General features: G+C 38.8%; 2 pseudogenes; both read right to left on the bottom strand.

Annotated features, from left to right (window-relative positions):
• Nucleotides 1-741: 741 nt before the first annotated feature.
• Nucleotides 742-9,467, bottom strand: LOC118823563 (annotated as a pseudogene).
• A 2,798-nt stretch (nucleotides 9,468-12,265) lies between these two features.
• On the bottom strand, nucleotides 12,266-23,267 carry LOC118823555 (annotated as a pseudogene).
• Between the last annotated feature and the right edge of the window lie 1,015 nt (nucleotides 23,268-24,282).

The raw sequence follows: 24,282 nt of genomic DNA, 5'->3' as shown, positions 1-24,282 counted from the left end.
ATCCACATAGAAGTGATGTAGCTGTACATCAAATAGATGTTTATCAATCAGCCAACTCTATTATCAGCCTAATGAGATCTGGGCTGGAAGAATAGATAGAAAAACCCAGAGAAGTCTTGTAGTGGATTAGAATATAAAAATTAGTAAACTTGTAGCGTGATGCCTTCGAATGAAAAACACACCGCAGTCTTCATCACAGCCATCTGTGTAAGTGCACAAATTTTATTCTAATTGATTTTAGCAAATTTTCATATTATAATAAATGAGTAAATCACATGCTGATTTAACAGAAGAGATTGTGTGGCTGCCACCACTTTTCTGCAAGAACACAGTTTAATCTGAACTACTGTCAGATTCAAGCACCTTTTTTTTCATGTGGAGTACAATTAAAAAAGCAATACAGGTAAAAATTGAAAGTTGACAAAAATGCAATAAAATGTAAAAATATTGGTTAAAAAATAAAAGCATTGGTATAAAGTGTGTATATTCCTGAGGTAAACCTGTTGCATAGTGATGATGAAATGGTGGAGCAGGCTTGCAGGTTCAGATGTGATATTTAACGAGAACATTTAGTGATAACAAGATCAATCTGGGGCTAAATGTGGGGAAACATAGACTAAATACAGTGCAAACAAACTGAGAGATTATAAACCAATCCAACACCTTGTAAGGCATGTAGATGTGATTCATGTTTGTGGAGAACTTGCTACATGTGGTAAAAGTAAACAGAAAATTAGTTAGACTACACTTTAGGTTTAGAATATATCAGACTGAAGCATTTTGGGGGCGGGGTGTAGAGGGGTCTTATCCTTGTTAGCGGCTGATTTCGCTACAATCTCACACCAGAAGTTTAAGTTGTGCCTCCGTGTGTGTTCTCGTCACAAGATCACCTCTGACCCTGCAAGACTAGGGGTGTAGTTGCTGCTCAGACTGCATCTGCTTCCTGAGATGTTCAGCAGGGGTCTGGCGTTCTTCATTCTGTAGAAAAATGTCATAGGATTTATTACTGCTGATGTCCTTGATGTTGTAAACTAATTAGAGGTACAATATACTCTACAATGTGGATTAGGCATTGATTCTGATTTTAAACTTGAACCGTTGCCTTCACTAAAGAACCTTTGAAGAACATCACAGAGAGGATGGCAGATGGGTAATTATCAGTTAGCAGCTCTGACTGGCTAATTATCCTGTTCCCTCCACATGTGTGACATAAACAACGTGACCCCTGTGTGAATGAGGTCAGCTAGAAAATCACTCACAGTCAAAAATTTTAAATGGATAAGGCAAGGCAAGTTTGTTTATGTAGCACATTTCACAGGCAAATGTAGTTCAATGTACTTTACATACACCAGTCAGGCATAACATTATGACAACTTCCTTGTTTCTACGCTCACAGCTTTGTCTGATCCACTCAGACCAGCGCAACACACACTAATACACCACCACCACGTCAGTGTTACTGCAGTGCTGAGAATGATCCACCACCCAAATAGTACCTGCTCTGTGAGGGTCCATGGGGGTCCTGACCACTGAAGATCAGGGTAAAAGGGGGCTAACAAAGTATCAGAGAAACAGATGGACTACAGTCTGTAACTGTAGAACTACAAAGTGCACCTATATAGTAAGTGGAGCTGATAAAATGGACAATGAGTGTAGAAACAAGGAGGTGGTCAGAATGTTACGCCTGATTGATGTAAACAAAGCAGGAATATCAAAAGATGCTTGCAAATGAAAAAAACAATAAAAACTAGAAGGAGAAAGTTTCCGAACGAAGTTGGCGTGACAAAGCCGTTGTTATGAAATCTCAGGTGGTTGCTAAGTTGTTGCTAGGTTATCGAGGTGTTTGCTAAGGTGTTACTAGGCCATTGCTATAGTATCCCAGGAGGTTACTATGGTGTTGCTTGGCCATTGCTTTGGTGGTTCTAAAGTATTGCTAGGCTGTAGCTATGGAGTCTCAGATGGTTGCTAAGGTGGTTGCTAAGGTATTGCTAGGCCGCTGCTATGATGTCCCAGGTGGTTGCTAAAGTATCGCTAGGCCGTTGCTATGATATCCCAAGTGGTTGCTAAGGCATTGCTAGGCTGTTGCTATGGTGTCCCAGGTGGTTGCTAAGGTTTTGCTAGGCTGTTGCTATGGTGTCCCAGGTGGTTGCTAAGGTTTTGCTAGGCTGTTGCTATGTAATCCCAGGTGGTTGCTAAGGTATTGCTAAGACACTGCTAGAGTATCCCAGGTGGTTACTATAGTGTTGTTTGACCATTGCTATAGTATCCCAGGTGGTTACTAGGGTGTTGCTAGGCCATTGCTATAGTATCCCAGGTGGTTACTAGGGTGTTGCTAGGCCATTGCTATAGTATCCCAGGTTATTACTAGGGTGCTGCTTGGCCATTTATATGGTATCCCAGGTGGTTGCTAAGGTATTGCTAGGCTGTTGCTATGGTGTCCCAGGCGGTTGCTAAAGTATTGCTAGGCTGTTGCTATGGTGTCCCAGGTGATTGCTAAGGTATTCCTAGGCTGTTGATATGGTATCCCAGATGCTAATATGTGTGTACTAGTGTGTATGTGAGTCTGTATATAATGCTTATGAGCAGCAGTGTGAGAGACATCCTTTGTGACATACTTTGTGGCAGACAGATTTTAATTTTCTCAACTTTTATTTTCCTATGGGAAAAACTTTTGTTTGATGAATGCTAGTGGGCTTTTCCCATATAAGTGCTGTGATCCTACACAATTTTGGTGTTATAGCTTGAAAAGTCTTACCTGTGAAAACAGTATAAAAATGTGTGCTGTATTTAATACGATGCTCCTATGGCATTTTTACCAGTTTCCTGGACATAACGATAATACATAAATATGCTAAAAAGTTTGTTGTTCTAGGCAATGTTTTGCATCACTAGACTAGTTGACAAAAACTCCAGTGACCTTAAAAAACTTCTGACCACTGGGGTTTCCAGTACTCATTACAAAAAAAATGCACCTGACATTTGGTGCAAAGGTCATCTTGTGTGTCTACAAAAAGGCAAACTAGAACCAAATTCAACTCTGTGGATTGGGACTGGGGCCACTGTAATGAGGATATACCTTTACACCTCTGGGTACATGGCGTATGTGGCAATACCACACTGGTTATCCTTGTTCCTGGACATCCTGATGTAGCCTCTTTCACCCCACTGAGTACCCCAGCTGTGAAATAAAGTGGGAATTTTAACCAATCAGTTTGGATGAGTGGGTGATACAATACTGTATTGAATTCAATACAAATACTTTTAAAAAGGTAAATCTTTATAATTTCTACAGTAAACACTGGTAAACGCAGAACCTGTATGTTCATATTCATTGCCATATAATTGCAAAATTGAGTCACTCTTAAGAAATAAGTATGTTTCAAGAAATGATGGGTATTAAATGATTAAAATAACATGAGGATAACATTAGGCCGGTCATTATATACTTACAGTGCATACGTTTGTCAGCATATGTATTTATTTGGTAAATTTTTTTTCCTTTTTTTAATTTCAAAGCCACATTTAATGTCACCAAAATGAATATATTGAAATACACACTATAAATATACGCTTAGTACTGACACATGTCTGTAAAGTTCAAATCTTTGTCTTTTTGAGTACCCAGTCATATTTATTCTTCCCATGTTTATAGCAGGAATTCAGGTATTGTCTTTCTAACTGGTCATGTGTTCATTTACCTGTTCTTGACCAGCCAGTACTTCCGTCCACTGCAGTCAGTGCCGTAACCAACAACGAGGACAGCATGAGTCAGCCTAGTGGTGCTGCAGGCTGGCTCATCATAACACCTGCAATAAGACAGTTTCAGATTGAGCCGAAAAAGCTCAGATGTCAAGCCCAACCCTGAACGAGCAGGAGTAATGCAGGGAGGCTTGTAATCATTAGCTCAACCCACCTACGTACGCCTGCAGGTGGATATGTGCCTCAATAAAAAGCTTAGACATCAAGCCCAACCCTGAACGAGCAGGAGTAACGCAGGAAGACTCGTAATCGGTCCAATCGGGTCCAAATGGGTGCAATCACAGCCACAGCTTTCTGCAAAATGAGCTCAACCCTCAGCAAATCCACCTACGTTAGCTTGCAGGTGGACGTGTGCCTCAATAAAGGCAGCATATGGTGATGAGCGGGCGTGGCCTGGCCTGGGCTTCCAGCGCTGCAGCCCTGAATAGTTTTTAACCAGCCGTTACAGGTTAATTAAACAGTATTTTACAGGCTTGTTACAGGCCTGGCCTGTGCTGATGAGTACTGATACGGCATGTTTTTATTGTTCTGGTTACCTGACTGATAGAGCAGCTTGTTGGGCTGGTGTCTACGGCTGCCTTTCTAAAAAAACAGTCAGGTTCAAAAGCTGGGTGAAGGAAAGAAACAAAATAACCTGAAACAGGTGGCTAGTCTGTAGTCTGGATAGTCCAAATGCTAGCTAGCTAGCATAATAGCTAATAGATCTGAAATTTCATGTGGTTTGTAACAGATTAACCCTTCAGCTAGATTAACTGACAGCTTGAGCTATAATGCTAGTGCACTAGCCAGCATACTTGCTGTCTAAACTGTTTTAAAGCTAGCCAACACTTTCAAATTGCCTCTTTTCTTTAAATGTTACATGTACTGCATGTAGAGCTTCAATTTGCGTGACAGTTTAATTCATTTTTTGATTTCAAGAGTCTTTTGTCTTGAGTTTGAGTCATGCTGCAAGTCACTTAAGTGCAGCTTGAGTCCAAATCCCTGACTCGAATTCCCTCGAGAGACATTCCATCGCCAAAAATGTCCTTGACTTACTTGTTAGTTGCAACAAATAACTTGCAGACATCCCTGCCTTAACTCTTTAGAACCTAAGCCCAATAGTGGCTGGTTGAGCATTTCTTTGCATTTTTGACTGAACTTTGTGAATATTTTATACCATAATCAATTGATTTATACATTCTGATTCAGCACAAACTTGACTTTTTACTAATGCAAAAAAGTGTCAAAAAAATTCGACATGTTCTCATATTTTTCATTCATTCATCATATAAGCTACTTATCCCCCTGGGTCGCAGAGGCACTGGAGCCTATCCTAGTGCTCATTGGGTGGAAGGCAGGAAACACCCTGGATTTACAATTTAGCATGTCCAATTCGCCTTGTCTTTGGACTGTGGGAGGAAACTGGAGCACCCGGTGGAAACCCACACAGACACGGGGAGAACATGCAAACTCCACACAGAAAGGACCCTGGTCGCCTGGCTGGGGAATCGAACCCAGGCCCTTCTTGCTGTGAGGTGACAGGGCTACCCACTGTGCTACAAAATGAAGCAGCTTGAATGAATAATCTAAAATGTAGGCACTATAACAGCTTATGCAACTACTGCATGTGGGATATTGGCTGAATGCTCAGCTTCTGTAGTTTAACATGCAGTCTGTTGATATTTCAAACAGGTGTTTATGTAATTGGTCATAAACATATCAGCAGTAATATGTTTGGTCTTAGAGGGTTATAGCCATAGACAGGGCATTTTAGGACACAAATTGATGGTAATAGTGATTCACTGTCCATTCAAGCCTCCCCTAATCATGAGTTTGAGCTCACCCTGGACATGTATGGATAGTTGTTCTCTGGCTGCAGGCCTCCGCTCTGCAAAACATACTGAAAGGCACTCTCCACACCACCACCTGCACAGCCACTGTTTCCTTGAACCCATGAGCAGTCCACCAGCTGTTGTGCGCTGAGGGACACCAACTGTCCTGTCTTCCGAAACATCTGACCCATCTAGCTCCCCCGCCTGAAAGAAAGAGACAGCATGGCAAAGAGATAATTAAATCATAGCCAAAATTTAGTAAGACGTGTGAACAAGATAACTAGTCTGTCTAGGCTGTCATAGTCATGATTAATAATGAGATAATTAAGCCGTGGCCATGCAATAGTATCCTGTTCTCATGCTTGAATAGGCTGTGTGCACTTATCGTTTTTATTATAAAGTGCCGTCACCAGCAGGGCTCCATAGTTTTATGACCCCTTTGTCTTCACTCACAATTTGTAAACCACTAGAGTACACGGTGGCTGACATGACCACAGATGAGCTACATCAACTTTACAGCTACACAGCATTCATTCTGTCCCTTTTCAAATCTGCAAGCACCTCAATCCAGAGCATTTTTCTTTTGTTGACTAAATTTAGATTTGAACTAGCAATAGATCTATAGCCTCTCTCAGGTTACCTTTAGGTCCCTGTCTGTCTCTTTGCCTGTAACTCACCGCACTGAAGGCCCAGCAAGAGCCACAAATACTTTGGTTTTTCACACTGGTCACATAGCCCTAGTTCGTCCAGTTCACAGTGGCTGGGAGAGCAACGCCCTCTGCTTGTTGGAGGAATGGAGCTGAGCTGCGGGTCTTGGTCCCGTTGAAGGATCCGAAGGAGCCCTTGAGCTCCTGGATGTCCTGTCAGAGAGAGATGGTGGGAGGCTTTAAATGTTGGTATTGTGATATAAACTGAGTCTGTTCTACAGTTTCTCATAAGGTTGAATGAATAACTGACTCTAAATGTAGGTATTGTGATATAAACTGAGTCTGTTCTACAGTTTCTCATTAGGCTGAATGAATAACTGTCTCTAAATGTAGGTATTGTGATATAAACTGAGTCTGTTCTACAGTTTCTCATTAGGCTGAATGAATAACTGTCTCTAAATGTAGGTATTGTGATATAAACTGAGTCTGTTCTACAGTTTCATAATATTAAAGATATGATTTTGATTTCTGTGCTTGTCTGTGTGAGATCTCACCATGTCTGCAAAGTGGTTCATGCTGAGTCTGTAGCTTTTGAGGCCCTGGTCAGCCAGCATGTTGTGCTCCAGGACCAGTTTACGATTGTCCAACCAGATCATCTTACGCTGAGACTCTTCTTCCTCTGAACTGTAGGTCTTACCTAATATAGAAACACAAGCGTGACTTTGTTTCTCAGACTGATATTCAGTATAGACTGAATACAGTACAAATTGAAGTGACAAAAAGAGTTATTATTTTTTTGGTGATAAAGAAGCTTAAATAAAAAAAAATGTATTACATTTAATAACAGATTATTCAAACTTTATTACAGCTTCCATATTTTTACACACCTCCAAAATTCAGTCCATTTTGCTAAACCAACTTCTAAGACTGAACTTTGGAGGTGTGCCTGCAGATTTCTATAAGAAACTGAAAGTGAGTCTCCTGAAAATAATGGAAGTAATAAATACTGAAACATTTGAATATATATTTAGTTTTCTCAGGAATGTGTGGTTTCTATGTTTTTCCTGATGCCGAAAAATGAATAACAGATTTCTCACCAAACTTCAGTTTCCAGGCGTCGAACTCCAGATCCTCCAGAGAGACACTGGCAGCACCAGCCACGACCACAAGAGTGGCGACAGCAAGCAAAACCCTCATTCTGCATAGAGGAAGAGTGTGTAGTGGTTAAAGAAGGTGGACAGATTAATGTTGCCTTTGTGTTGCATTAATGCTACATTTTTCTCATCATGTCATGAGATTAATTATTAAAATATGAATTCAGTCATGTAGCCATATAATCTAAACACCTTCTCCAGTCGGATCTTCAATAACACAACACTCTTTACTACAAAAGTGTCCAGTAAAGATCATTTTCTTTATCTTATGAGGTTATGTGGATCAGGTTTCTAAACTAATACAGTTCAGTGCCACTATCAGGTCTGTATGCAGGTTTCTCTTAATGTTTTTTCAAAGCTCTTATCATTTAGACCTTTTCATTAACACTTTTTTTAGCTTTTCAGCTCATCTTCTATTCTATTCTATTCTATTCTATTCTACTGTTCTTATTATCATAATTATTGAATTATTCATTGAAGAGTTACAGCCTTTAATGGGAGTTTAAGACTAAAACATGCTCACCAAACCAGCACTCCTTTAGAAGAGATGAGCAGTCTGCATCCATTACATTCCATTAGTTTACTCAACACTTAATCATATTCAGTGTTGGGGTAGTTAGAAAGTAAACCATTGCATATTAATAGGTACTGCTCTCAATCTATAATGTGAATACTCATTACTTTCTGTATTATTTCTAGATTATTGATTAGTTGATTACTTTGGTTGTTTCTTTAATTTCCTTATTTATTTTAAAATTATTTTAAGGCCTATTTGGTCATTTTATTGCCTATTTATTATCTTTAGCTTTCTTTTTTGATCACTGTATTTTGTCATATTAACTTTTTCCTTCCCTATGCATGCAGATCAACTTTTATCTAATCTCCTCACAAACATCTCCTGAAAAATGAAGAACTTGTATTAACAGCTTTTTCGACTGGAAAATACAAAAACTCAAGGGTGATGTGTTACTTTTTCACAATACTGTACCTTTTTAGTACAGCTTTACAACAAAACTACCCTTACCGTTTTATGAATGGTTAAAAATTTGATTAGTAATGGTTATTAATTCAGTTAAGCACAAAAAGTCATTAATAAGCAGTTATAACACCAGCTCACTGCTGCTCTTTATATTTGTTATGACTGCTTATTAGTGATTTTGTTTGATGATGATGTTTATGACCTAAATAATAACCATAAATAAACTACCCTTATGAACCCATTCATAAACAATTTAAAATCGCAGTATTATCGAAAAGTGGACACTTGTGAAGCTGTGCTGCATTGGCACTGATTTCAAAGCTGTCAGTGGGGTTTTTCCTGTCTTGCTAACTGTTGTGAAAAACAAGAAGTAAAACCAAACACATCCAACTTTTGAGACTGAACTTTTATTTTGCCATTTGTTCTAATTTTGTGGCTTTTTGCTCCACCTGTGACACTCAATTAGTGTAATTCGATGGCTCAACAGACTGTTTGTTAAGTGCACTCATATAACATTCAAGTATAATCTACACAGAGGAAATTTATGTTCTAAATGCATCACATGTAACTAATATTGCTCTTTTAGACATGTATGAGTAACCTTAGTAAAGATAGTTTTAAGTCAGCGACTGTAATATGATTACATCACGTCATTATAGGAAACAGCAGTCGCTACTGTATTGTAATACTTTTAAATTATTAAAGGATACTGTTCATCAATTAGACCTAACCTTTGCCTGTTGAATTGAACTTAAACATATTCTTGAAACAAGCTACTTACTACATTTTTTGCACCTCAATTTAAGCATCATTTTGTTTGTTTTTTGAGTATTTTATTTGTGTTCTTACCTGAGTGTGATCTTCTGCAGCCTGAAGCTCTCAGTGTGTCTATGCTGAAGTGTACATGTGAGTTACATGAACTTCTGCCCTGTTTCCTGGCTTTATATACCACTCTGCTGCATCTGTCGGCACTATGGATGCGTGCAAACACACCGAGCTCACCACAAACACCTCTCTGCAGGCAGCTGAAAACACATTCACCACCTTTAGCATAACAGGACAAACCACACAGTCAGTTTCACTTTGAAAATAGTGCCAACGCATCACAATTTTATGAAAAAAGTACACTGTGGTCACCCTTTTGTTTATTCTGTGATCAGTCATAACAGCCTTCTTATGTGCATCTAAAAGTGAAATATTTGTGAGGACATTACATATAAGATAATCCACTAGCATAAACGTAGAAGAAGTGCAAGGATGAGCCGGAAAAGATTTGTAGTTGTCAAGAAGCCCTCAGTGAGAAAAGGAAACAGACAAACTAAGAAGCTGCTGGTGCTGGACTGACCACCACCTGAGTCCAGTCCTCAACATCACTGAATATGTTTGGGGTTCCTTGCAGAAAATGCCAAACCAACTAAGACTGAACTTAATAAATTAAATTATCATTTTTAATATTTATTTGCAAATCCTTTGCAGGCAGTGATGCCTAAAATCTGGAACCTGTAGACATCACCAGATGCTGGGTTTCTTTCCTGGTGATGCTCTGCCTGGCCTTCACTGCAGCCTTCTTCAGTTCCTGCTTGTTCTTGAGGTGTTTTACCTTCAGTTTTATCCTCAGAAATTGAAATGCATGCTCCATTAGATTGAGGTCAGGTGATTGACTTGCCCATTACAGAACATTCCACTTCTTTGCCTTAAAAAGTCTTAGGTTGTCATTATCCATGTGCACTGTGAAGTGTCGTCCAATGAGTTTTGAAGCATTTGGCTGCATCTGAACAGATGACATCGCTCTATAACAGGGTGTCCAATCTTACCCACAAAGAGCCAGTGTGATTGCAGGATTTCATTCCAAACAAGCAAGAGCACACCTGAATCCACTTGCTTCATCAGTTTGTCCCAATCAAACAACTGAACATGTGTGATTCTGCTTTGTTGGAATGAAAACATGCACCAACCCTGGTCCCTTGCAGGTAAGATTGGACACCCCTGCACTATACACTTCAGAATTCATCCTGCTGCTTCCATCAGCAGTCACATCATTATTAAAAACTAATGAACCAGTTCCACTGGCAGACATACATGCCCATGCCATAACACTACCTCCACCATGCTTCACAGATGAGGTGATGTGCTTTGGATCATGAGCAGTTCCTTCCTTTCTCCATACTCTTCCCATCATTCTGGTAAACCTTGATCATTGTCTCTTCTAAGATGGTGATCCAGAACTGTACCGCCTTTTATAGAGTATAATGTGGTTTTCATGTTTTTGAGGCTTACGAGTGGTTTTCAACATGTTGTCATGTGGTAAACCATTTGTAGTCACGCTGAGCAGCGATGCTCTTTGGATTTCATACCAAGAGTTAACAGCTACAAACTCCAAATGCAAAAGCCACAACTGAGATCAACTCTGATCAAAATCCGCTAAGCTGTAAGCGAAATATTAACACACACCAAGTTTAGTGTAAAATCCCTCAAATTAAAACTGACAGTTTGCACTTTGAGCTCATATTCATTATTTATTTAAACTTGTATATGCTTATATTTCAGCTCCACACTCCTATATATAGAGCTTTTCACTATTAATTATTACAACATAATGTCTTACAGCTTCAACTGTTCATCATTATTGACAAATCTAGCATTTCCTCCTAATTATTTGAAAGCTGTGACAAGTTTATGCATTAATCTGCAACAAAATCTGTTCAATATTTTGTTATTAGATTATATTATTTATTATAATTCCCAAATGTTTGAATGGCTTCAGTGCTCAGGAAAATTTAATTGATGGTACTTTTTGTTCTGTTAAGTGTTTACTGAACAGTATCTGTGTAAGAAAGGAGTGCAAAAACAATGACAATAAAAAAGTTCAATAATCCTTCATAAATAGGATATATTTTATATGTGTTTGTACGTATTGGTGTTGCATTAGAATAGAAACGGGTGTAGTACAACTATAGGTAAGGGTGTAGTGTAGCCATAGATATGGGTGTAGAGTGACCATACAAATGAGTGTGGTGTAACCATTGAAATAGGTGCAGAGTAATTATAGAAATGTATGTATAGCAACTAAACAAATAAGTGTAGTGTAACCATGGAAATAAGTGCAGCTCAGCGATCCATATAAGTGATGTAGTTGTACAACCTTGTTTCCAAAAAACATATTTACATAATGTAAATTAAAATAGAATGTAATGATGTGCAAATCATATAAACCCCATATTTAATGAAAAGTAGTTCAAAGACAACATATAAAATGTTGAAACCAAGAAATTGTATTGTTTTTTGAAAAGTAAATGGTCGTTTTGAATTTGCTGCTTTCAAAAAGTTTCAAAATAGTTGAGCACTTTGTTGTATTTTCTTTTAACAACACTCTGTAAGTGAACTGAGGAGACCAGCTGTTGTAATTTTGAAAGTGAAATGTTTTCCTGTTCTTGCCTGAAATAGCATTTCAGCTGCCAACAGTTCGGGGTCTCCTTTGGTGTATTTTTTGTTTCATAAAGCGCAAAATGTTTTCAGTGGGTGACCGTCTGGGCTGCAGACTGTCTTACGATGTCATAAATAAACACACATGTGCACTAATGCACCCCCATACCATCATAGATGCTCGCTTTTGAACTGTGTGTTGATAATAAACTAGATGGTCACACATATGTGATGTGTTGTTTTTGCACATTTTTCAGTTAAATATGGGGTTTAGCTGATATGGACATCATTGCATTTTTTATTTACATTTTGCACAGCATCCCAACTTTGTGAAAATAGTGTTGTACTTCAGATAGATGTTTATCTATCAGCCTATTCTACAGTACTATCATCAGCATTATGAGAGCTGGACTGTAAGAACAGAAAAACCCAGAAAAGTCTTAAAAATGTGTAAATATGCAGCATGAGATCTTGGAAAGAATACACACCACTGTCTTTATCAAAGCCATCTGTGCAAATGCAGAAATTTAATTCTAATTGTTTTGGCACTTTTACATTATTATGAACGAATAAATCACAGCGATGCTTATTTAACAGATTTTGTACTTTTGTACTATAAGAGATTTTGTGGCTGCCATCACTTTTCTGCAAGAAGACAGATTCATCTAAATCACTGTCAGATTCAAGCACCTTTTCTTCATGTGGAGCAGAATTAAGAAAATCAATAAATGTAAAAATGTGAAAGGTAAAATAGGCAAATGTAGTAAAATGTAAAAACATTAATGAAAAAAAAATTAACAGGAATCATCCACTGTAGAAAGCTTTCTGACTTTTTGACAGAACTGCAGTTTTGCAAATAAATTCAAGTGTGTATATTCCTGAGGTAATCTGTTGCATGATGATGAAGTGGTGGAGCAGTCTTGTGGGTTCAGATGTGATGTCTTAAGAAGAGCGTTTAGTAATAACGTGAAGCATGTAGCTGTGAATCATGTGTGCGGAGAACTTGCTACATGTGATAAAAATAAACAGTAAAGTAGATGAACCAGAATCCACTTTAGCTTTAGAATATATCAGACTAAAAGAACAAGGACTGGAGCAATTTGGGGGGTGGGGTTTAGAGAGGCCTTATCCTTATTAGCAGCTGATTTCACTACAATCTTGCATCAGACGTTTTAAGAATCTAAGTTTAAGTTATCCTGCCATTTGTGTTGTTATGACAAGATCACATCTGACCCCGCAAAACTAGAGACGTAGATGCTGCACATACTGAATCCTGCTTCTTGAGATGTTCAGCAGGGTTCTCTTGTTCTCCAAACTGTGGAAAAACACAATTTAATAGAATTCATTACTGCCGATGTTCTTAACATTGTACTGTAATTAGAAATACAATGTATTAGACAATGTAGATAATGCATTCATGTACATTCTTAAAGAAATAGTTCTTTAAGTGATGTTTAGTAAAGGCAATGGTTCTAAATAGGACCATCAATCTGAAGAATCATTTTAACATGCAAAGAACCCTTTAAACATGAAATGATTCAATGTAGAATGTATTCTAAATAAAACCCTTAAGGAACCATCTTTTTTAAGCATGGATCATTTAATACCACAAGTATTAATGCATGTCATAATTAGCATCAGATGCTTTGCAAGGTAGAACCTTCAAACTCTTGGCTCTCAAGGCCCTTGGGTCATTGTTTATCTGAACGAGCTACTGCTGAGAGCTGAAAGAAGTTGGATCCAAGTGCAGAGCAACTTGAGAAATAGGAAACTAACTGAAAGGAACAAGGATGCCAAGAGCCACCACTGCAGTGATGATAACCAGACAGGGTCTCTCTCAAGATCTTGATCGTCCCTCTTGGTGTAACCATTGGATTGGGGGTGGAGACCTGAGCTTCAGCGTTCCACTGAAACTGCCCTGCACTCTTCTTGGTGAGGGCAGTCAGGGGTGCAACCATGGTGCTAAAATTTCTTATAAATCGTTAAAAGAAATTGGCGAAGCCCAGAAAGCGCTGGACCAAACGGAGCGATATTGAGTGTAGTCAATCAACCACAGCCTGGATCTTAGCAGAATCCATGCTCAGTCAATTCTGAGAAACCAAAAAACCCAGGACAGGGATCAACTGAGCTTGGGACAGGGAATTCTCAAGCTTAACAAATAGGTGGTTCTCCAAGAGCAGTTGGAGGACCCTTCGTTCATAAGCTACATGCTTGTCCATAGTCTTTCTGTAAAGGTAGACGAACACATAGTGGTCAGTTGCCTCCCTCAGGACTTAATTGATGTACTGTAGGAAGTTGGCTGAAGCGTTCATAAGTCCGAAGGGCATGACGAGGTATTCGTAATGACCTGATGGCGTGATGAAGGCCATCTTTCACTCATCAGCTCGATCAACTCATCTAAGGTCAGGGATTGGTCATGAGGTAACAGTTCATCCTTGAGCTTCGCGTAGACCTTGATGGAAAGTAGCCAGTAGTGCTGCTAAATTCCAGCCACTTTCAGCAGCTAACATGCAGAACTCCACTTTGTAATCAGCTAACGACCCTTTTTTAACGGAGCCACTGAGATTTGGGAAAGATGAATACTCAGGTACTACAGACAGAACAGGGTGGCTTGGAGGACCGCAGTGAAATTCTGGAGTGGTGTGAGCACCTGCTGTAGGAAGTAAGAAGCTAACTGAAAGAAACAAGGATGCCAAGAGCCCATGACCTAGAGAGAAGGGGGGGGGTGTTCAACCATTGCACCACCACCAAAGTGATGAGTACACCATTGTGGGGGTTTTAAACAAAGAGAAAGAAAAAAGGCAGGAAATAAAACAAAGGAGAGCTTTTCAGCAAGTTTAAGGAAAAAGATAAACAGAAAACATGCTTAGGAGATTCTTTTTGTTTGAGGCAGAATGACACAACCCAAAAAAGAGGACAGGCTTGAGAAGTGACAGAGAAAAAAGAAGCTCAAGAGAAACACTCTAGAGCTTCTACGGGGAATTACCTGTCTGTTTGCTAGAACTCTGAAACAAGGACTAAGCAACAAGAATCTCAGGCCTTAAGTAGCCCTATGTTCAGGTGGTCAGAGGTGGCCCACTGGTCAGAGGTGGCCTTGTTCTGGGTTTACCCCATACAGACATAGCATCTCAGTTGCAATTGTCCATTATCTCATACAGAGGATGGCAGATGGGTAATTAGCTATCAGATAATCAGTTTGCAGCACTCACTGGCTAATTACCCTGTTCCCTCCATGTGTGCAACATAGGCAAAATGGCCACTATGTAAATGAGGTCAGCTGGAATCTCACTTACACTCACAAATTGGTATAGTTGAGGGAGGGCAAGTTTGTTTATATAGAACATGTCATAGACAAACACAATTTGCTTTACGTAAATAAAAGAAAAAAGAATATTAAAGGAAAAAATAAAGGCAAATTGCTTATGAATGAAGAAACATAAAAACAAGAAGGGGAAAGCTTGCAAATTAATTTTAAGTTGTCTTGACAAACTTTTTGCTATGAAATCCCAAGTGGTTGCTAAGGTGTTGCAAGCATATCCAGGTCATTGCTAAGGTGTTACTAGACCATTGCTTTGGTATCCCAGGTGGTTACTAAGGTGTTGCTAGGCCATTGCTATTGTATCCCAGGTGGTTACTAAGGTATTGCTAGGCCATTGTTCTAGTATCTCAGGTGGTTACTATGGTGCTGCTTGGTCATTGCAGTGGTATCCTAGGTTTTTGCTAAGGTATTGTTAGGCTGTTGCTGGGGTATCCTGGTGGTTGCTAAAATGTGTGCGCTAGTATGTTTGTGAATGACATCTTTTGTGGCAGATTTTGTGGCTTTTCCTGTACAGGCCATGCATTCTAGTTTAAAAATTATGACCCATGAAAATAGTCCAAAAAAGTAGGGTATTTATTAGAATGCTCCCATGACATTTGAGTAGTTTTCTGGTAGTATTATTCTTCTTTCAAAATAAGGCTTAAGTGTCTAAAAAAGGGCAGTTAGAACAAAACTCTGTGGATTGGCACTGGAGCCACTGTAATGATGATATACCTTTAAACCTCTGCGTAGATGGCACGTGTGGCAATACCACACTGGTTATCCTTGTCTCTGGACATCCTGATGTAGCCTCTTTCACCCCACTGAGTACCCCAGCTGTAAAATAGAATGGGTTTTAACCAGTCAGTTTGGATGAGGGCTGGGTGATACAATACTGTATGGATTTCAATACTGATACTTTTAAAAACGGGAAACATCATTTCTATAGTAAAAATTGGTAAATGCAGAACATGTTTATATTCATTGGCATATAATGGCAAAATTAAGCACCTCTTCAGAAATTAACTGTAATAAATGATTAAAAAATCATTAGTATAACATTAGGGCTGTCATTATTTACTTGTATAATGCATAAGTGTGTCAGCATACATATTTATTTGCTACATTTTTTTTCACTTTTTTAGGGTCAAAACCACATTCAATGCTTCATTTAAATTTTTTTGTTAGGGTCAAATCAACTAAAACTAAAAATATTCAAATTACTCGTTGAACATATGCTCGGTACTGATACATTTCTATAATGTTTGATTGTGTATTCTCAAATCTCAATAAGCTCAGAAACAAGTCTTTTTTTTTGTCTTTTTGAGTACCAGGCCATATTTACTAGAATTGTCTTCCAGCAGGTTTTTTGTTTGTTTACCTGTTCTTGACCAGCCAGTACTTCCGTCCACTACAGTCAGTGCCGTAACCAACAACCAGCACAGCGTGAGTCACTTTAGTGCTGCTGCAAGCTGGCTCATCATACACACCTGCAATCAGACAGTTTAAGATTTATTCGGTTTTGGGTGAAGCTTAGATGTCAGACCAACCCTGAACAAGTAGGAATAACACAGGGAGGCTTGTAATCATCAGCTCAACCCACAGCAAATTCACCTACGTACGCCTGCAGGTGGACGTGTGCCTCAGTCAGCATATGGTAATGAGCATGGCATGGCCTGGCCTGGGCTTCCAGGCCCGAAATAGTTTTTAACCTGCCCTGAACCTTATAACGTTAACATGTTACACATCACTATCAGCATCCTTGGTTTCATTCAAGGGTCAGATTCACCCACTCTTTAAACTCGGAGAGAGAGAGAGTGAGAGAAAGAGGGAGAAAGATAGAAAGAGAGAGAAAGAGTGTGAAGGAGAATATTTCTCTAAAACAGGCAAATATACTTCACTGTAAAACAACATCTCACTGAACAACATACATTCAAAATCACTTGTCTTGAACACCAGCCTGAGTCAATGAGTACTGATGAGGACTATTTGTGTTTTTCTGGTTACCTGACTGATAGAGCGGGAAGCTTTTTGGGCTGGCGTCTATGGCTGCAGAAATGGGTCCGATTGCAGCCACGGCTTTCTGCAACAGGATCTCATCTGCGACAGACAAGCGTGAAAAGCCTCCGCAGATGGCACTCACTTTCCGTGGATTAAACTTGCATATCCCCTCCTGAGGACAGACAATAAAAATCAGAATAGGTTGCTGGGTGGCTAGCAGAGATGTTCAAAAGTTGATTCACACGAGTGAGAGTCGAGTCTTGAGTCTCTAGTCCAGATTTTTGTTTAGTCTTGTTATTAACTGCAGACATCGCATTGTGCAAAATTAAACCCCTTCCTAAAAACCTGCGAGGTTCAAAATGAAAATAAGGAGATTTTCGTTATGAAAACATTTTTAGTCTGAAGGAAAGAACAAATCATTATATGTGGTAGATGCACTGTATAAAGAAAAGAAGCAAAACAATTTGAAACAATTGGCTAGTCTGTAGTCTGTATGGTCCAAATGCTAGATAGCTCGCTAGTTAGCATAATAGCTGGTCTATCTGAAATTTCGATAAGTTGTAAAGCAATGTGTTCTGTAACAGATTAAACCTTCAGCTAGATTAGGTGACAGCTTCAGCTATAATGCTAGTGCACTAGCCAGCATACTTGCCATTCAAAAACTTTTAAAGCTAGCCAACACTTTCAAGTCTCCTCTTTTCTTTAAACATGTACATTTACTAAAAACATTTTACACAGCGTCCCAACCTTTTTGGAATTGGGGTTGTAGTCAGCAGTAATATGTTTGGTCTTAGAGGGTTATAGCCATAGACAGCACAATTTAAGACACAAATTGATAGTAATAGTGATCCACTGCCCATTCAAGCCTCCCCTAATCATGAGTTTGAGCTCACCCTGGACATGTATGGATAGGTGTCCTCGGACTGCATACCTCCGCTGTTTAAAACATACTGAAAGGCACTCTCTACATATCCACCTCCACAGCCACTGTTTCCGTCCATCCATGAGCAGTCCACCAGCTGTTGAGCGCTGAGGGACACCAACTTTCCCGTCTTCCGAAACATCTGACCCTCTAGCGCTCCCGCCTAAAACAAAGAGATGGCATGGCAAAGATAATTAAATCATAGCCATGACTTAGTAAGGCATGGGAACAAGATAATTAAGCACAAACCAAACTTAGTAAGATGTGAGAACAAGATAATTAAGCCATAAATAGCCAAAACTTTGTGAGACCTCTGAAAGATAATTATGTCTTAGTCATGACTTAGTAAGTTGATGAAAGTTAATAAACCCTCTGGGGTCCATGGACTTGTCCGCATGTTAAATTCAGTGTTTTTATATCTGTGTCTGTATCTTTGTGATAATCCAGCACAAAAATGCAGTTCAAACATTTCCTGAATCTGTAGAGTCGCCCTTTCCATTCCATCTTATTACGAGATCATACATGACTCACATCCGGAGTTATGAGCCTATGAAGAGGGGCTGAGAAACACATCATCTGCCTCTCACCGTGTGGAACTGTTGGGCTCATGTGTCCGTCTACGTTCTGTGTGAAACTGACCAATGGACGCTCAGGAAATCACTAAGGACTGACCCATCATGCTGGAAACCCTTCATTCTTCTTTCAGTCCACATCGGAGACATGTGAAATGGCGTGCAGAGAGTTTACAGCTGCTGAAGTAAGTGATGAAGATAATGGAGCATTTTGATGTGAAACATATGAGTATCATGTTATATAAGGAGAATTTAAGAAGATATGAACAAATTGAGAAAACACCCTCAGGATTAAGTCCTAGAAAAAACATAGTATTGCATGTGAATGAGATAATTCAGTAACAGCCTCAATTTAGGAAGGGAAAGGGACAAGATAGTTAAATCATGGCCATGCAGTGGTACCCTATTCTCATGCTTTAAATGGGTTGTGTACACTCATTGTTTTTATGATAAAGCAATGTCAACAAGGGGGCTTCATATTTGTATGACCCCTTTGTGTCCACTCACAATTTGTGAACCACTGGGGTACAGGGTGGCAGACATGACCACAGATTGGCTACATCAGCTTTACAGCTACACAACGTCCATTCTGTCCACTGTCAAATCTGCACACGCCTTATTTCCAAGTCATTTTTATTTGAACTAGTCATCAGGTTATCTTTAAGTGCTTGTCTGCCTCTTTGCCTGTAACTTACCGCACTGAAAGCCCAGCAAGAGCCACAAATACTTTGGTTTTTAACACTGGTCACATAGCCCTCGTTCGTCCAGTTCACAGCGGCTGGGAGAGCAACGCCCTCTGCCTGTCGAAGGAATGGAGCAGTGCTGCGGGTCTTGGACACATTTGAAGGATCCCAAGCAGCCCTTAAACTCCTGGATATTCTGTAGAGAGAGAGAGGGTATGAGACTAAAACAGATATAACTTGCTCAAAATGTAGGTATTGTGATATAAACTGAGTCTGTTCTACAGTTTCTCATTAGGCTGAATGAATAACTGACTCTAAATGTAGGTATTGTGATATAAACTGAATCTGTTCTACAGTTTCTCATTAGGTTGAATGAATAACTGACTCTAAATGTAGGTATTGTGATATAAACTGAGTCTGTTCTACAGTTTCTCATTAGGTTGAATGAATAACTGGTTCTAAATGTCACCATGTCTGCAAAGTGGTTCATGCCAAGTCTGTAGCTTTTGATGCCCTGGTCAGCCAGCATGTTGTGCTCCAGGACCAGCTTACGATTGTCCAGCCAGATCATCTTACGCTGAGACTCTTCTTCCTCTGAACGGTAAGTTTTACCTAGAAAAGGAAAAGCAAGTTTATTTTTAAAGCACATTTCATACACTGCTGTCACTGCTGCATCAAAGTGCTTTACAAATGAGAAAATACAATGGTAATTCAAATGAAAAAAGATTAGAAAAAGAATAGAAGAAATGAAAAACATGATTAAAACATTGCTATATACAATAGATTTAAAATAAGCAATAAACATTTTAAAAGAGAAGACATTACATAATGAATTAATAATCAAATTAAAAATGAAATGAGGCTAATAGAGTGGTGTTAGAGGAGAGAAGTGCAGTAGAGCTAACAGTGTTTAAATTGAGCTAAAGTCTGCACTAATAGGAATGTTTTCAGGCCAGATTTAAAGTGTCCAGTGTTGGGGCTCTTCTATGTTCTCTATCAACTGGGTCCATTTAAGAGCAGCATAGTAGCTTAACACTGCTTCTCCATGTTTAGTCTTCACCTTCGGCAGTTCCTAATGATCTGAGAGTTCTGCTCGGCTCTTATCGCTGTAGCAGATCAGATATATACGCTGCTCCTGCACCATTAAGACAGTTATAGAGCAGTAACAGCACCTTAAAGTCTGTTCTGGAACAGACTGGTAGCCAGTGTAAGGATTTAAGAATGGAGAGGGGGGGTATTCCTTCTTTTACTCCTAGTGAGACTCTGGCAGCTGCATTCTGAATCAGCTGAAGCTGTTTGACTGTCTTTATTGGGAGTCCAGTTAGGAGACCATTACAGTGATCAATCCTGCTGGAAATAAAGGCGTGGATGAGTTTCTCCAGGTCTGCTTTAGTCAGAACATCTCTGATCTTGTTGATGTTTTTAAGGTGATAAAAAGCTGAAGTAACTGCTTTGACATGACTGCTAAAACTGAGATCAGAGTCCTTTAGTACACCAAGGTTACGTACTAGTTCTTTAGATTTTAGGGCTCTTGAATCTTTATCTTTATGCAACTGCAGAAAGTTTTGTCCCATCCAGTTATTGAGGTGCTCAACATATCTGACATATGTACCACTTTTTTTCTCAGACAGGTGACATTCAGAAACCTTTATTTTTAGACATTCCTTTAGACATTCACCACCCTTTATTTATTTAATTTCCAGTTAAAACAACCAACATGTACAAGTTATTCAATTATTAATTTTTGTAGCAATAGGAAAGAACAGAAAATATATTTCACAAAGAAATTACAAAGACTTTAAAAAATCCATCACCCACTGTTTATTTTTATTACAGCTTCTATATTTTTATACACCTCCAAAGTTCAGTCTCAGAAGTTGGTTTTGCATTTGTATGTTCTGCTTTAACAACTGTGGATGTTTTCAGATCTGAAGCAGCTTGATTTTCTCCTCTTGCTGTTTATCTGTTGATGACAGTATTGGTGTCTACCAGGTCTTCCAGGTGGTTGTTAGGAGTCTCATTTTCTGTGTAGCTTTTAATTAATTTTAACTCCAGTTTCAAAAGCTCTTCTTTTTATATCTAATTCCGTCGCAAATATCTCCTGAAAAATGAATACCTCGCATGTAATAGTCATCATGACCAAATATTGTAGAAACACAAGAGTGGCTGATGACTTTTGCACCATACTTCACTTATTTCTGCAAAATTGGGATGGACTGGGACTAATGTCATAGTTTGATAAGTGCGTGTTCCTACACCAGCTTCTAAGACTGAACTTTGGACGTGTGTCTGCAGATTTCTTTGAGAAACTGAAAGTGAGTCTCCTGAAAAGGATGGAAGCTGGAATAAAGGTAAAGAGTGACGCACTGAACACTGAAACTATTGCAAATTTTGTTTTGTCAGGAATGTGTGGTTTCTATGTTTTTCCTGACGCTAAAAACGATTAAAAATAAAACAGATTTCTCACCAAACTTCATTTTCCAGGCATTGAACTCTAGATCCTCCAGAGAGACACTGGCAGCACCGGCCACGACCACAAGAGCGGCGACAGCGAGCAAAACCCTCATTCTGCAGAGGAAGAGTGTGTAGTGGTTAAAAAAGGTGAACAGATTAAACTAAACATTATGCTGATCTGAATTTACAACAATATTTTTCATTGTTCACACCTTTTCTTACATTACATTAATGGTCAATTTTGTTAATTAATTATATTAATTATAAAATATGAATTCAGTCATGTAGCCATATAATCTAAACATCTTTTCCAGTCAGATCTGAAGGTCTGATGATCCAGACTCTGTAACTCCATCAGCCAAGTCTTCAATAACACAACACTCTTTACTACAAAAGTGTCCAGTAATGATCATTTTCTTTATCTTATGAGGTTATGAGGATCAGGTTTCTCAACCAATACAGTTCAGTGCCACTATCAGGTCTGTATGCAGGTTTCTCTTAATGTTTTCTCAAAGCTCTTATAATTTACACCTTTTCATTAACACTTTCTTAGCATTTGAGTTCATATTCTATTCTATTCTATTCTATTCTATTCTATTCTCATTATAATTATTTTCTAGTTATATAGTCAGTGTAACTGGCTGTGTTCTTTAATCCTGAAGACATTTTGTTCCTGATCTTAACTGAACTCTGGAAGCCACTCAGATGAATAACTAACCTTATCAATTTTTCTTGCTGTATTACAATATTAGACACAAATCTAAAACATTTCATTAGAAAATTTATACCACATTATCTGTCCTTACCTGCTTAATCACTGTTCATTAAAGATCAGTTAATTAATATAACGGCATTATTTTTAGTCTGTTGATTATTTTAGTTTATTGTTTTTACTTGTATGCAACCAACTTCGAAGACTGAACTTTTATTTTGTCTTTTGTTGTCATTTTGTGGCTTTTCGCTCCACCTGTGACACTCAGTTAGTGGAATTAGATGACTCAACAGACTGTTGAGTTTACAGAGTGTATATAGAGGACGCTTATGCTTTAAATGTATCGCATGGAACTAATATTGCTCTGTTAGACATGTATGACTAACTTTAGTAACACAAAGTAATAAAACTGTATTAAAAATGTGATTACAGGGATACATTACATCATTACAGGAAACAGTGGTCATGTAACTGTACTGTGTTTCTTTTAAAATTTTAAAAACTCTCTGCATTGATCACACCTAAGCTTTGCTGTTTGAATTGTGTTTAAACATATTTTTGAAACAAACTACTAACAGCTACTTACTACATTTTTTGCACCTCAATTTAAGCATCATTTTGTTTGTTTTTCCTTTCTGAGTATTTATATGTGGTTCAGCTCTTACCTGAGTGTGATCTCCCACAGCCTGAAGCTCTCAGTGTGTCTATGGTGAAGTGTGCATGTGAGTTATATGAACCTCTGCCTTGTTTCCTGGCACTCTGCTGCATCTCTAGGTGCAAACACACTCAGCTCACCACAAACACCTCTCTGCAGGCAGCTGAAAACACATTCACTACCTTTAGCATAACAGGACAAACCACACGGTCAGTTTCACTTTGAAAATAGTGCCAACGCATTGCAATCCAAAAAAAAACTGTACACTACAGTCAAAAGGTCAGAGACCACTCTAGCATGTATTCAATTGTCAGTCATATCAGTCTTCTTATGTGCATCTAAAATGGAGATATATGTGAGGAGACTGCATATAAGATAGTCCCTAAGTATAGGAATAGACAAAGTCAAAGTACACGTAAGACCTGGTAGACACCAAAACTGTGCCCATCAGATAAACAGCACTTAAAGCTTTCATCTCTGAGAGAGAGGAGAAAATCAAGCTGCTTCAGATCTGAAAACATCCACAGGTGTTTCTGTCCATCCTCCCACAGTGAGAAGACGACTCAGCGCTGTGGGTCTGAAAGAATGTGTAGGTGTCAAGAAGAACCTCACTGAGAAAAGGAGACAGACACATCAAACAAAGAAGCTGAACAATGGACTGACCACCCCAGAGTCCAGACCTCAACACCACTGAATGTGTTTGATTACTTCAGAAAATCATCAACCAACTTCTAAGACTGAACTTTGGAGGCGTGTCTGCAGATTCTTTGAGAAACTGAAAGTGAGTCTCCCGAAAAGAATGGAAGCTGGAATAAAGTTAAAGAGTGACTCACTGAACACTCAAACAGCTGATATTAGATTTAGCTGCTGAGGCTTCTGAGTAATTGTTTCTTAAACATGTTTTCTGCTTTTTTCTTTAATTATTAACCTGTAGAGTCAGGTGTACAAACATTTGGACATCGACAAAGCTATTATTTTATGTTGTCTATCACAGCACATTGGAGGTGAAATAAAACAATGGATATGAGCTCAGAGGGCTTTCGCCTTTAATTTGAAGGTATTTACATCCAACCTGTGTGAATTAGGAATGACAAACATTTTCATACATAGCCCCACCAATTTGTATGGACTCAAAATTAATTGAACGAACTAATGTCATCTTGATGCAGCAGCAGACTGTGTTGAGTGATGACTTCTGAGCCCATGTGGCTA

This window comes from Colossoma macropomum, unplaced genomic scaffold (assembly GCF_904425465.1).
Source record: "Colossoma macropomum unplaced genomic scaffold, Colossoma_macropomum, whole genome shotgun sequence".
Taxonomy (NCBI): Eukaryota; Metazoa; Chordata; class Actinopteri; order Characiformes; family Serrasalmidae; genus Colossoma; species Colossoma macropomum.
Note: the sequence above shows the minus strand (reverse complement) of the source record. Positions and strands in the feature narration are given on the sequence as shown.